The sequence below is a fragment of the Vulpes lagopus genome, chromosome 2, assembly GCF_018345385.1.
Source record: "Vulpes lagopus strain Blue_001 chromosome 2, ASM1834538v1, whole genome shotgun sequence".
Classification (NCBI taxonomy): domain Eukaryota; kingdom Metazoa; phylum Chordata; class Mammalia; order Carnivora; family Canidae; genus Vulpes; species Vulpes lagopus.
Genome location: NC_054825.1, coordinates 92,463,901 through 92,475,416, shown reverse-complemented (window position 1 = coordinate 92,475,416; position 11,516 = coordinate 92,463,901). Strand labels below are relative to the sequence as shown.

Sequence of the window (11,516 nt, the reverse complement as noted above, 5' to 3'; positions counted from 1 at the left end):
GGTGCTGGCACATTCTCACCGCTTTTCTGGGCAAAGGCGGTGGGAACGCACTCATGGTCTTATCCGCAGATCTTTCCTCAAATTGGTGTTTCCCCTTCCCAATCTCTGGCGTCTTTACGACGTCTTGAGTTATCCTGGATTGTCTTTATGTCCTCCTATTACCTCTATAAATATTTGTGGAATATCACTCTTTTATTACAATAAAACTTAAACGACCAATTTAGATGAGGGCCACAGAAATGGTCTTGGGATAATGCTTTGTAACACAGGATACTTAACACTCCTACGTGCAGGACGTTCAATATAAGCTCCATGAGGGCAGGTTTCGTTTTGTTTTGATCTGCTTTATTTACTACTGTGTCTCTCTTTCTTCAGGTCCTAGAACAGTGCCTGGCACATATACGCAATAAATATTTGTTTCAATGAATTAATGTGCTGGCTCTTTACTTGAATTATTTCATGTCTTCCTTACCAAACACTGTGAGAGGCACTATTATTATTTTCATTATCTTACAAATACTAAAACCGAGGTACAGGAAAGTTGAATAACATTCTCAAGTTCACACAGATGTTCAACGGCAGAGAATGGATTTATTTATTTATTTTTATTTCTTTTTTTTTTTTTTTTTTTTACCACCAATAAACAAGGATTTATTTGGAAATTTCCAACCTGCCAGAAGTGGCACTTGCCAAGCCCTGGGGTCCACCCTCCTACCAAGCTCCAAAGGGCAACAATGGTCCTCCCCACCTCCCCCCTCACACCCCCTGCCCTCCACCATGTGGAGCACACACCCGTGTACCTCAGGCCATGCCAGAGAACTGGAGTCTCCTCCAAGGAGGAGGCTCCACCACCTTGGGCTCAAGAGCTAGGGTGACAGCCCTCTGGCATCCGAGGAGATGATGGTGGCCAGAGCCGCTTGCATAGATTGAGGAAAGAAAATACGGAAGGAGGCACCAAACAGGACTCTCTGAAAACCCCAACTTACCCCTGTACAAAAAAGTGGCTCCCACGTAGAAAAACCTGCTTCCACATAGTGCAAATACCCAAAGGAAAGGAAAAAACCAGCAGCAAGGCTGGGCTGGTAGGAATGGCGAAGAACTTTGGTTTAGAAAGGCTAGGAAGAGTGTGAGCTGTGCTCCTCTTCCTCACCCAGCTCCCCAGAGCCAGCCCTCACACTGGCCCCAAGGGGGTCTGTAAACAAGCAAAGCCAGCAGGCCTGGTTCTGAAATGTCTCCATGCCAATGTCAAAGTACAGCCTCCAGCGGAGCTACTTGGGCCTGCCTGCCTGCAGGGAGCAGAGGAGGCATCTCTTGTGAACCCATTTAAAGCCAAAGTATGAAGTAAGTATAAGGCTTTGGGGACCAAGCAACAAAGAATCCTATCACTACAATTATGAAACTATAGCTGGGGAGCACAGGGTAACAGGACACAGCCCTCACCCCATCCTTAGCCTATGTGTCTGTGGCCCCAGAGAGTGGTCCCCTTCCAGGCAGAGGAGGGGTTCCCTGAGCGGTTAGGTCAAGCGGATTCCCAGAACCTGTTCCAGTTCTTGCCTTTGCTGCTGCACCTTGGCAAAGATGTGCCTCCCCACTGCTTCCTGGGCCCAGGGCTGGTGGTAGAAAGCAGCTCGTCTCTCCTCCTCAGGATTCCCAATCACATCAGTGATGATCTTGAGGTCTCGGCGTTGAGAATGGAGCCATTCCTGGATGAAGTCCTGAGGGTCCGTGCTAAAGCTGAGCATGAAATCCCTCTGGGTCTTCAGCTGGTTGATGGGCTCAATGGTCTCATGGATCTTGACATCGAGGGAGGCAATCTCCTGCTGATTGGTGGTAGAGGCCAGAAAATTGCTCATCTGGGCCTTGAGTGGGTCGTCTACCTCCACATCAATGTCGTAACATGCTGTCTTCTTCTGGTCGTTAGGGTCTACGCTAATGACATGGTTGACGACAATGGGGTCTGGATGCTGCAGCAACCCAGCCAGCCTCATGGGAATCTCAGAGAAACGAAGTCAGCCACAACTGAAGATCTGGCGGAAGTAACGGTTGCAATTGATGTACTCGTGCTCGTGCCTGTCCTACAGTTGGTTGTGTTTGATATAAAGCCAAAGAGCCTGCATGATGGCCGCCCTTGTCTGTGTGTGCACCCCCAGCAGCCTTGCCAGTCGGGGGTCCAACTTGTACTGGGGAGGCTGATGATCTAGCATGAGCAGGAGGGTGCACTTGACGTTGAGGTCTCCAGGCCGTTTGACCTGGAAGCCATCAGTCTCCTGGGTGGTGGGCATCCGGTGCCACTCCACCAGGTGGTTGTCAGGCCCGCATAACTCTTTGTCCAGCTCAATGACGAGGCTCTTAAAGAATGAAGAAAACTTCCTCTTCTGTTTGCTAGGATCACCCAGCAGTTTTCCCTCCACTCGGAGTTCCCAGGAAGCCACCTTGTCCCCTGCAGGGGTTCCCCCAGGGGGCCCCGCGGTGCCCACAGTATCACCTTCTGCCTTGCTGGGACTGAACGTATTGGAAATATAGATGCGCAGCTTTCATTTTTGCGTCAGAGGCTTTTTGATGGCCAGAAAATGGATTTAAACCTGAGTCTGACTAGAGCCTGACCACTTAGCCATAATGCTTGGTGTTTTATTTATTTATTTTTTTAAGTTTGAGCAATATTCTTTTACTGTATATATTTACTGATCTAATACTAACATTAACACACTGTATTCACTGTATTTGTTACGTCATTTAATTCCTTTGATAAACGTGTACTTAGATGACAATTAGCCTATCTTATAGAGGCTGAAGTTCAGAGCATTGAAGTGACTTGCCTAAGGTCACACAATAAAAGGAAAGTTTAGATGTGTAGCCCATCAGTCTGGTTAGGAAGGCCGTATCCTTAACCATGTGCTGCACTGCCTCCATATGGCAGGTAACCAGCCAGCAAATTCTATCCATCCCACCTTTTTAAATATCCAAAGGTATCGCCTCATTAACGCTTTTATCAAATTTATCATTTTTAGTACTCCTATCCAATCATATCATTTCTCTGTATAAAACCTTGAGATGTCTACCTTCTGGCCTCAGGATAAAGTCCAAACTCATTTGCATGGCAGCCAACAGTTTCTATCATTTGGCCTGTATCCACCAACTTAGCATCATGTCTCCTTATCCCCCACCATTCTGATAGGGCACCATTCTGACTCAGCCCTATCAAACTGTTTGCAGTTCCCCAATATACCTAAAAGAGATCGACTTTGCCATGCTCATTTAAAAATCTCTTGCTCTTGCCTCCCTGTTCTTCAAGTGTTAGCCTAGCCATTTCTGCCTCTAGAAAACTTACGCTCCTTAAAACTAGGGCCCAACCCAGATGCTCTCGCTGTATGCTGTAATTAGCCTACGCAGTTATACCAATTGTAAAGCCATACTATTTTCATCTGTCTTTAGACTCAAACTGAAATAACCAACTTGAGGTCAAGAATTTTTGTCTTGCCTAATTTACTTCCCTAGGGCATAGCATAGCAAGGGCTTATTAATAATTGTACTGTTCAAAGCACTTTACATATATTTACTCTTTAACTTCCTAAAGGAGGATTTAAGAGATTTACTACCGTTATCCTTTTGTTATATATAGATTAGAGACTGAGAAACAGTTAAGTGGAGTTTTGCCCGAGAACACAAAGCCATTAAGTGATGCAGCCAAAATGTGAACTCAGGTATAGTTTGAGAGTCACACCCTTAACCATTACAATATAACCCATCTCAAAAAGCCAACACATATGGTGAGCTAACATGTGTTTGAGCCTGTTCTGAATGTTTTATATATATTAACTCATTTAATATGTGTTGAATACAGTCTCTAGAACAATGCATTCATTAAAATGGTGTATATATACAAAACCCTGGCTCGTCTTAACATAGAAAAACATTTCCTATAATTAAAATCACCCATAACTGGAATATTATAGTAATGATAATTAATTGAAACCATACTTCTAGAATATTATTAGTATGTTCTAATAAATGGCATCCATTTCAAAATGATTAAACAGAATTTTAATAAATTCGTTTTAATTAAGTTGATTTTAATTCCCGATTTAGTCTAGGCTTTGAACATTTTTGTATTTTCCGTGTGAAATGAATTTGCCTTTTGAAACCATGTTTACCATCTTAGCACCATTTATATCATATTCAGCAGTGGTTCTCCATCAGTATTGCTCAAGGACCCCCAGACCAGGAAACCAATGTACACAAAAGTGGAGTAAACTTGCTTAAATATAGCCAAGCTAACTAGACACTAAAGCAGTAACTCTAGAAATTATAAATTATATGCTTGACAATATTAATAGAGCTTATGGAGCTAGTTAATTTATAAAAAGGGAAAGAGCATCAAGATGGATGTAGCAGGATGTTCAATAGAGAATAATAAAGCAATTAAAATTCCACTAGTAAGGGATTAGTTGAAAAAAAATTTATACCGTGGTCTATTGCGAAGTTGTTCTAAGGAAGAGGCAGTTTGACACACACACACACAGTCCCTTAGCCAGAAAAAGAAAGCAGACCATAGAACACCGTGAAAATGGCATTATTTTGTTAGTAATTATAAATAGAAAAACATTTTACAAAGAAATATCCTAGTGCAAGCACTGGAAAATACCAGTCAACTATGCACCAAAATGCCCATAGCAATTTTCCATGAGGAGTAGAGACAATAGGAGCTTTAGATGTCCATTATGTACAATTGTAAACAATGGAAAAATATACAGCTATTTACATTGTTTTATATATTTTATTGTTTATATGTTTTTAGTGAGGATTTAAAAAATTTTACATTTGGTATCTAAAAAAAGTAAAGATACTTAAAAACCAAAATGTGTGCACCTGGCTGGCTTAGTCTATAGAGCATGAGTCTCTTGATCTCTGGATTGTGAGTTCGAACCAGCCATGTGGAGTGTAGAGATTAAAATAAAATCTTAAAAGACACCAAAAATAAAAACAAAGATGGGACAGATTAGATACTAATATCAGTTCAATACATATGGTTAAAGGATAATTTTTAAATGATAAATCTATGACTCCCATATATATGCACAAACTGAGCACATATAAAGATTTTATTTAAAACATCATTAACGAGGGTTACATAGCATGTTACTATTAGCTCAGAGGACCATCTAAAGAAGAGAAACATTTACAGAGAAGGAATATTGAGAAGAATGTGCAAATGGAGACAAAACTGGCTCCTTTCCCAGTGACCCAGGGAAGACAGTTGAACCTTTACTAGACAGAAATGTATGTGTCTGGAGACAAGAATTATTCGACATTACTGTCAGCTTTCTACACCTTACAAAGTTGTAAAATAGCTCAAAGGCAAGGAAAGGTGCATGGTCCTCATAAATCCAGAATTAGAAGGGTGTACTTGTCTGAAAATGAATCATTTTCCAATGAAACACAAATTTCCCCCTCTAATATTAAACAACAGCAGTAGTATGCTTGGTACACTAACCAAAATCAGACGGTGGTTTGTTCCACTTTCATGGTGTAACCTGAGGCAAATGGACTTCCACTTACCAGAATGTAAACTGGGAATGATAATATTATGAATGCTGACCTTTTAGGAATTATTGTTGGATTCAATAGACAATATGTTTTAAATGCTGGGACCTGTGCCTGGCCTGTGTTTGTGCTCAGGGAAGGTTAGCTGTTGTCCACTTCCCAGGTAAGTGTAAGTATTGACCTAATTTCTTTGTTGCCTCAGGTTGGCCATCTCCTGAAACTAGGGCTCCCAGCACCTGGGGTTTGTCAGAGAATATGTGCTTTGGTTCAGATCAGCTTCACATCATGGAATCTGTTAGCTTGCATTTTGACCCAATTTGTCAGCTTCTTCAATCTTAATCCTTCTGCTTTCCCTCAAATCCTGGTACCCTTTAGGTCCTTTATGTTACATACTTAGATTATTTTACTAGCTTCTGCTCCCTGGTAATTGTACATTCTTTAAAGTTCCTTTTAGCAGCACAAACTCTTCATATTGCCGGGCCTTTTGTTTACTAACTCCTGTTCTTTGAGTCAAAAGTACATACATTTCATTGGTGAATACGCTTTGGAAATGTTAATCCAAATTATTTTTTTACTGTGCCTTTCTAGTTAAAACATGAATTTTGAGTTTTCTTTGGTATGTTTCAGTCATGCTCATTCTAGCTTTGGGCTATTAAAAGCTCACAAGTCATTATTAGTCTCCTTTCTTTTGAGTGACAATGACACTATTGAAACCGTTGACAACTTTGGTAATTAGATCGTGATGAATTTAACTCTATGCTTTCAGTTACATGAGAAATGAGACTAACACCATTATATTTTTTTAAGGTTTTATTTATTTGAAAGAGAGAAAGAGAGAGCATATGGGGTAGAGAGGGTCAGAGGGAGAGGGAGAATCTCAAGCAGACTGCCACCCCCACCTCGACCCCGAGTGTGGAGCCTTTGGCAGGGCTAAATCTTACAACCCTGAGATTGTGACCCTGAGATCATGACCTGAGATGAAATCAAGAGTCAGATGCTGAACTGACTGAACCACCCAGGCACCCCAAATTATCACTATTACTACTGAGTGATTATCCCTGCCATTCCATCAATGAAGTCATACTGGAAACGTGGGTGAGACATGGACCTCTAATTCCTCCATTACTGTGTTCCCTATGCTTGTGGTATGAGCATCTCATTGTGCTGAGTATAAGTCTTATGCTTAAAGGTTAAGTTTTCTTTTCTTTTGTTTTGTTTTTTAACACCGCATAGCACTTAAATGTAAACTAACTTCTTCATCCATGGCTGAATTAAAGAACCAGCCACATATTTCACTGTTGAAGTAAAAGTAGGTATTTGAGGCAATATATTTTCAAACATAATTTTTGCTTTACAACTTAAACCTCTAAATGAAGCACTACTCCATTTTACTTAACATTGCTCCAGTAAAACCTAGTTAAATTAAAAAATATATACATCTTTCAAAGCACTCAGATGATGTGCAAGTGAAATGATTTTACAGTCTTAAAGACAAAGTAAAGAAAAAATAGTTTATTAAATTTTCATTGTAGTAATTAATTTAGTCATAATCTACATTATCTGTTGGGAGGTTTATTCATTTCCACAGCTTGTTACCTGTGCTAATGATCCTCAACTTCCTCTGTGTAGGCCAGACCTTTTACCTGACCTTTAGACTCATATATCCAACTGAATACTATACATCTGTCTACATGTGGATGTCCCAACAAGCAGGCAACTCAAACCGAATTTCAAAATTAAATGCCTCACGTCTCCATACCTCTTACCTTCTCCTTCCTGGGATCCCTGCCTCCCACCCCCCCAATCCTAAAACCTCACCTTCCTTCTTTCTATTTCAGTACATGGCATTGCCAACACCCACCAAGTTGCCTAAGTGAAAAGCAAAGATATAGTCTTTACTTTTCCATAGCCCTCATTTCCCATATGCAACAATCACTTTTGCCCTTCAGCTGCCCCTTGAATTTGTTGTTTCTTCATTCCCATAGTTAAATACCTTGGTTGAGGTCACCATTATCTTCTAAAGAGATTATGGTAAAAGTGATGGTCTTCACACTTTGAATACTGCCTCTTCCAATCCAGTCTTGACATTGTGGCCAACGTAATTAGGGCAAATCTGAGGATGTTCCCCCTGCACATAAAATACTCTTAAGGATAAATTACAACTCCTGTAGAAAGTTTACAAGGACCTTCAACTTTAGCCATTGTTAAGTTCCCTAGTCTTCCATCCCTTTATCTTCTACTATCAGCTCAGTTTTCAGACTTAATTGGACCATCCTCAGCACAGAGCTCTGGCCTTAGGGACAAACAGGACCAGATATATGTATGGGATAAGTACAGAATCTAATTGGGTATTATTTAAATGAGTTGCGTCTAGTCAAAGTCAAAGAATGAAAAAAAATGCAAAATTTCAATAAGCCAGTGCTCGTTGAAGAGAGCTAACTGCAACTCAGGACTTCCTTCTACCTATCAGACAGAGAACTGTTTAGGATGTAGCTCAAATCTGTTTGAATAAGACAATCCTCTCTGAAGACTGGATTTGGAAACTCCTAAAGTTATGGGAGTGAAAAGTGGTTCTAGACATGTCTCTGTGGTTCAAGTAGATTTTTCTCAGAAGTAAGAAGCCCATACGATGCCTTTCTCAGTCATGGATTTGTGGCCATTAAGCAAATGGTGAATCATCAATCCAGTAATTTCAGTTTATCTATGGTTTTAAAATCTGCTTTTCTCTGTGTCTAAATGTTTTTACAAGCTTGGCAAGGCTTAGAATTAAAGTTGGAAATTAGATGAAAGGCAAAAATATTTTTATGTTACATATAGGTTTTGTGACTATTGGGACAATCTATATATAATTGGTATTAAATTATTTATAATTTTTGGGATGCCAGGGTGGCTTAGTGGTTAAGCATCTGCCTTAGGCTCAGGGCATGATCCTGGAGTCCTGGGATTGAGTCCCACAGTTGGGCTCCCTGCATGGAGCCTGCTTCTCCCTCTGCCTATGTCTCTGCCTTTCTCTCTCTGTGTCTTTCATGAATAAATAAATAAAATCTTTAATTTTTAAAAATCGGAATATTGTAGAATCTGATCAATTAGCCACGCAATTCCGACTGAAACTATATAACTAATTTTAGACTTGTAAAACTGAAAAGCATAAGACTATTTTTACATCTATAAATAATATTGAAATGTTTAAGAAAAATTTACTACATTTATAATGTATTCACCTTAAAAGTGTTGTTAAAGTGCCTGTTATAGTGACATTTGGGCCTTTGAGGTTCTAATAAAAGGAATCAAATCTGTTGAATTTATTTATGATGTTGAACACTTGAGAGAAACTATAATATAATAGCTGGAGAAGATATTGGAACCATTCCTAAAAGGATGTTAATTCACATAGGAGAATTCTAGCTGGAGGGAACGGCATAAACAAAGCTATAACATTGGGAGAGTGTGTAAAGTATATGGAGAACAAGGAGTTTCATTCGATTTAGCCTAAATGAGGAATAAAAGGAGAGTAATCTGGAACTTTGGTCTGTGGTGAAGCTGCAGAAGATCTTGAGGGTGAGATTGAAGCACATTTAAGGTATTTATTCAGTAGGGGACTCACTAGAAAGTTCTAAGAAGGGATAATATGAGGGTTATCTTTTAGGAAGAATAATGTGGTAGCAGGATTAAGAACAAATCCACTGGGGGAAGACTCAGAGAGGCAATGACCAAGATTTCAGAGGTAATCAAGGGACTGAATGTAAAGGGGTAACAAACTTAAATTGGCCATAGAAAAGATGACTTACAACTTAAGGCTGCTGAGTACGCCTACATGATAATTAGTGACAAATTTTTCCCAATGTCGAGTGCTTCCTATTCTAGGCTGTTGGACCTTGGCCAATTGAAGTCAAAAGTCCATCCAGAAACAAATCCTTGGGTCAAAAAGCATTGAAGTGCTAGTTCTGTCTGCCTTAGGGTGTTTATCTAACTATAAAGTTAGTATCTATAGCTTTTCTCCCCTAAAAACGTTAGAAATAGTACCCGTTTTTGGCAAAAGAGCAAAAAAACCCTTACACAAACTTTAGGTTCTTAGCTTTCTCTAGAGTTTCATGTGTTCTACTATCAGCGACCACCTGTTAGAGAGCAAAGAGTTCAAAACTCATCAACTGAGCAAGGACTTGGTTTGTGTGTGGACAGCAGCATGGTAACAACCACTCCATACAGATGCCTGAGTTGAGGTCTAGCAATGAATTCAATCACAATAGTCTTATGTAAATGGATGCCATCAAAGTGTTATGTAAAATGGGAAAAAAAATTTGTCTGTTTCTTACCTCTACTCGGTTTTAGAAATTAATGTTTCAATGCAGAACCTAGTTTAGTGTGAGCAAAAATGGAAAGCAGTTGTTGAACTATGACACTTACCTTGGGGATGTACAGCTAATTTTTAATAGCATACTGAGGTCAATTTTTCAAATCTACTTTTAAAATTTGTGGTTCCAATCCTCTCTATTATATGTCTTTTATCTAAGATAATGGTACACAAATTGCTTTTCATACCTTTCTCTCATACCTTTGCCCTTGTCTCAGAGTTGAGGGAGGCTAATAAGTTACAATTTGTAACTGCTGTTGAAAAAATGAAAAGTATATTCCAATTTCTTTTCTGGCCAAAATATGCTCCCCACCTCTCTTTGCTTATGATACATTAAATATTAAGAATAATGAGGAACTTTATTATTTTCTGTATTATAAATTCTAAAGGGACTAGCTTTTATTTTTACACAGTATAATGTCAATAAAAACATCAACATCAAATATCCTCAGATATTAAAAAAGCAGGTTTTTAAAATATACTGTAAATTGCTGTTTAAAGCAGTAATTCTTAGATATTTTAAATAAAAATTACAAATCACAAAGCCTTACATACAAAAAATTTTAAATTAGGGTGCAATTGAAATCATAGACAATTAGAAAATCTGTCTTATTTTTGCTTTACAGGGGAGGACTCAGAGAGCTTTTAATTTAAAAATACCAAGCACTGTCTCAATACAATAGAATTGGAAGAAACTAAAGTTGGGGATTTCCCAATAATTTTATTGAGGTAACTTTTCCCAATTTTATACATATATGCATTTATATATACTTAAGAAAGCTAAACAATATTCTAAGGCACTTGGAATTGTGCACAGCAAAGTATCCTATAATATACAACTAAATAGAGCATAATTTTGCTTTTTAAATAACACAAACACCAGTAAGGAATAAAAAAAGATAATACATAGTCTGTCTTTCAGGTTACAATAGTGGAATACATATACATATCTGTGTATACTTGTAGGTATTTATACCCACATACTATAATACAGTACAGATCAATAATAACAAAAAAAGAGAAACTGTCATGTTAATCAGTGTACAGTTCCAGTTATTTACACCCACAGATATTGTACCTGTGTAATATGTAGAATTAGATCACTTACTGGAAATCAGGAATCATTCAGTCAGTCTGATAATGATCACAGCTTACCATTCTTAACCATTTTAACCAAAGTGAAATAACAAAAGAATACATATAGTTCCTTAAAAATCACTGTTACATAGAAAAAAATGACAAGGTTGAGTTTTTGCTAGGTACTAAATCTCGTGAAATTGGTGCAGAATGTTTTGAACACATTGGCACATTTCTAAGCCACAGAAGAAATATTAAAAAAATAAAAATAAAAATAAAAATTCGTGCCTATATTTTAAGTAATGAAAGTGGTTTGACCCTAGGTTTATTCAGATTTTTTTTTTTTTCAAATGCTAGTTAGCACTGCAAAGGTGACATCTTTTTGTGGAATCTCTCTAAGCAATGTAATGATACAAACTGTTACAAAAGCATCCAGTAAGGGAAAAGTCCCCTAAATTGGCAAGTGGCACAAATATTATTGGCATTTTTAGTATACCATGAAATTGACCTGAGGGTGGAGTGGCATTTGCTTCATTTACTCCCTTTA

At 38.5% G+C, this 11,516-nt stretch overlaps 1 pseudogene; it reads right to left on the bottom strand.

Moving 5' to 3' along the window:
• Window positions 1-1,334: 1,334 nt before the first annotated feature.
• Window positions 1,335-2,570, bottom strand: LOC121477789 (annotated as a pseudogene).
• Between the last annotated feature and the right edge of the window lie 8,946 nt (window positions 2,571-11,516).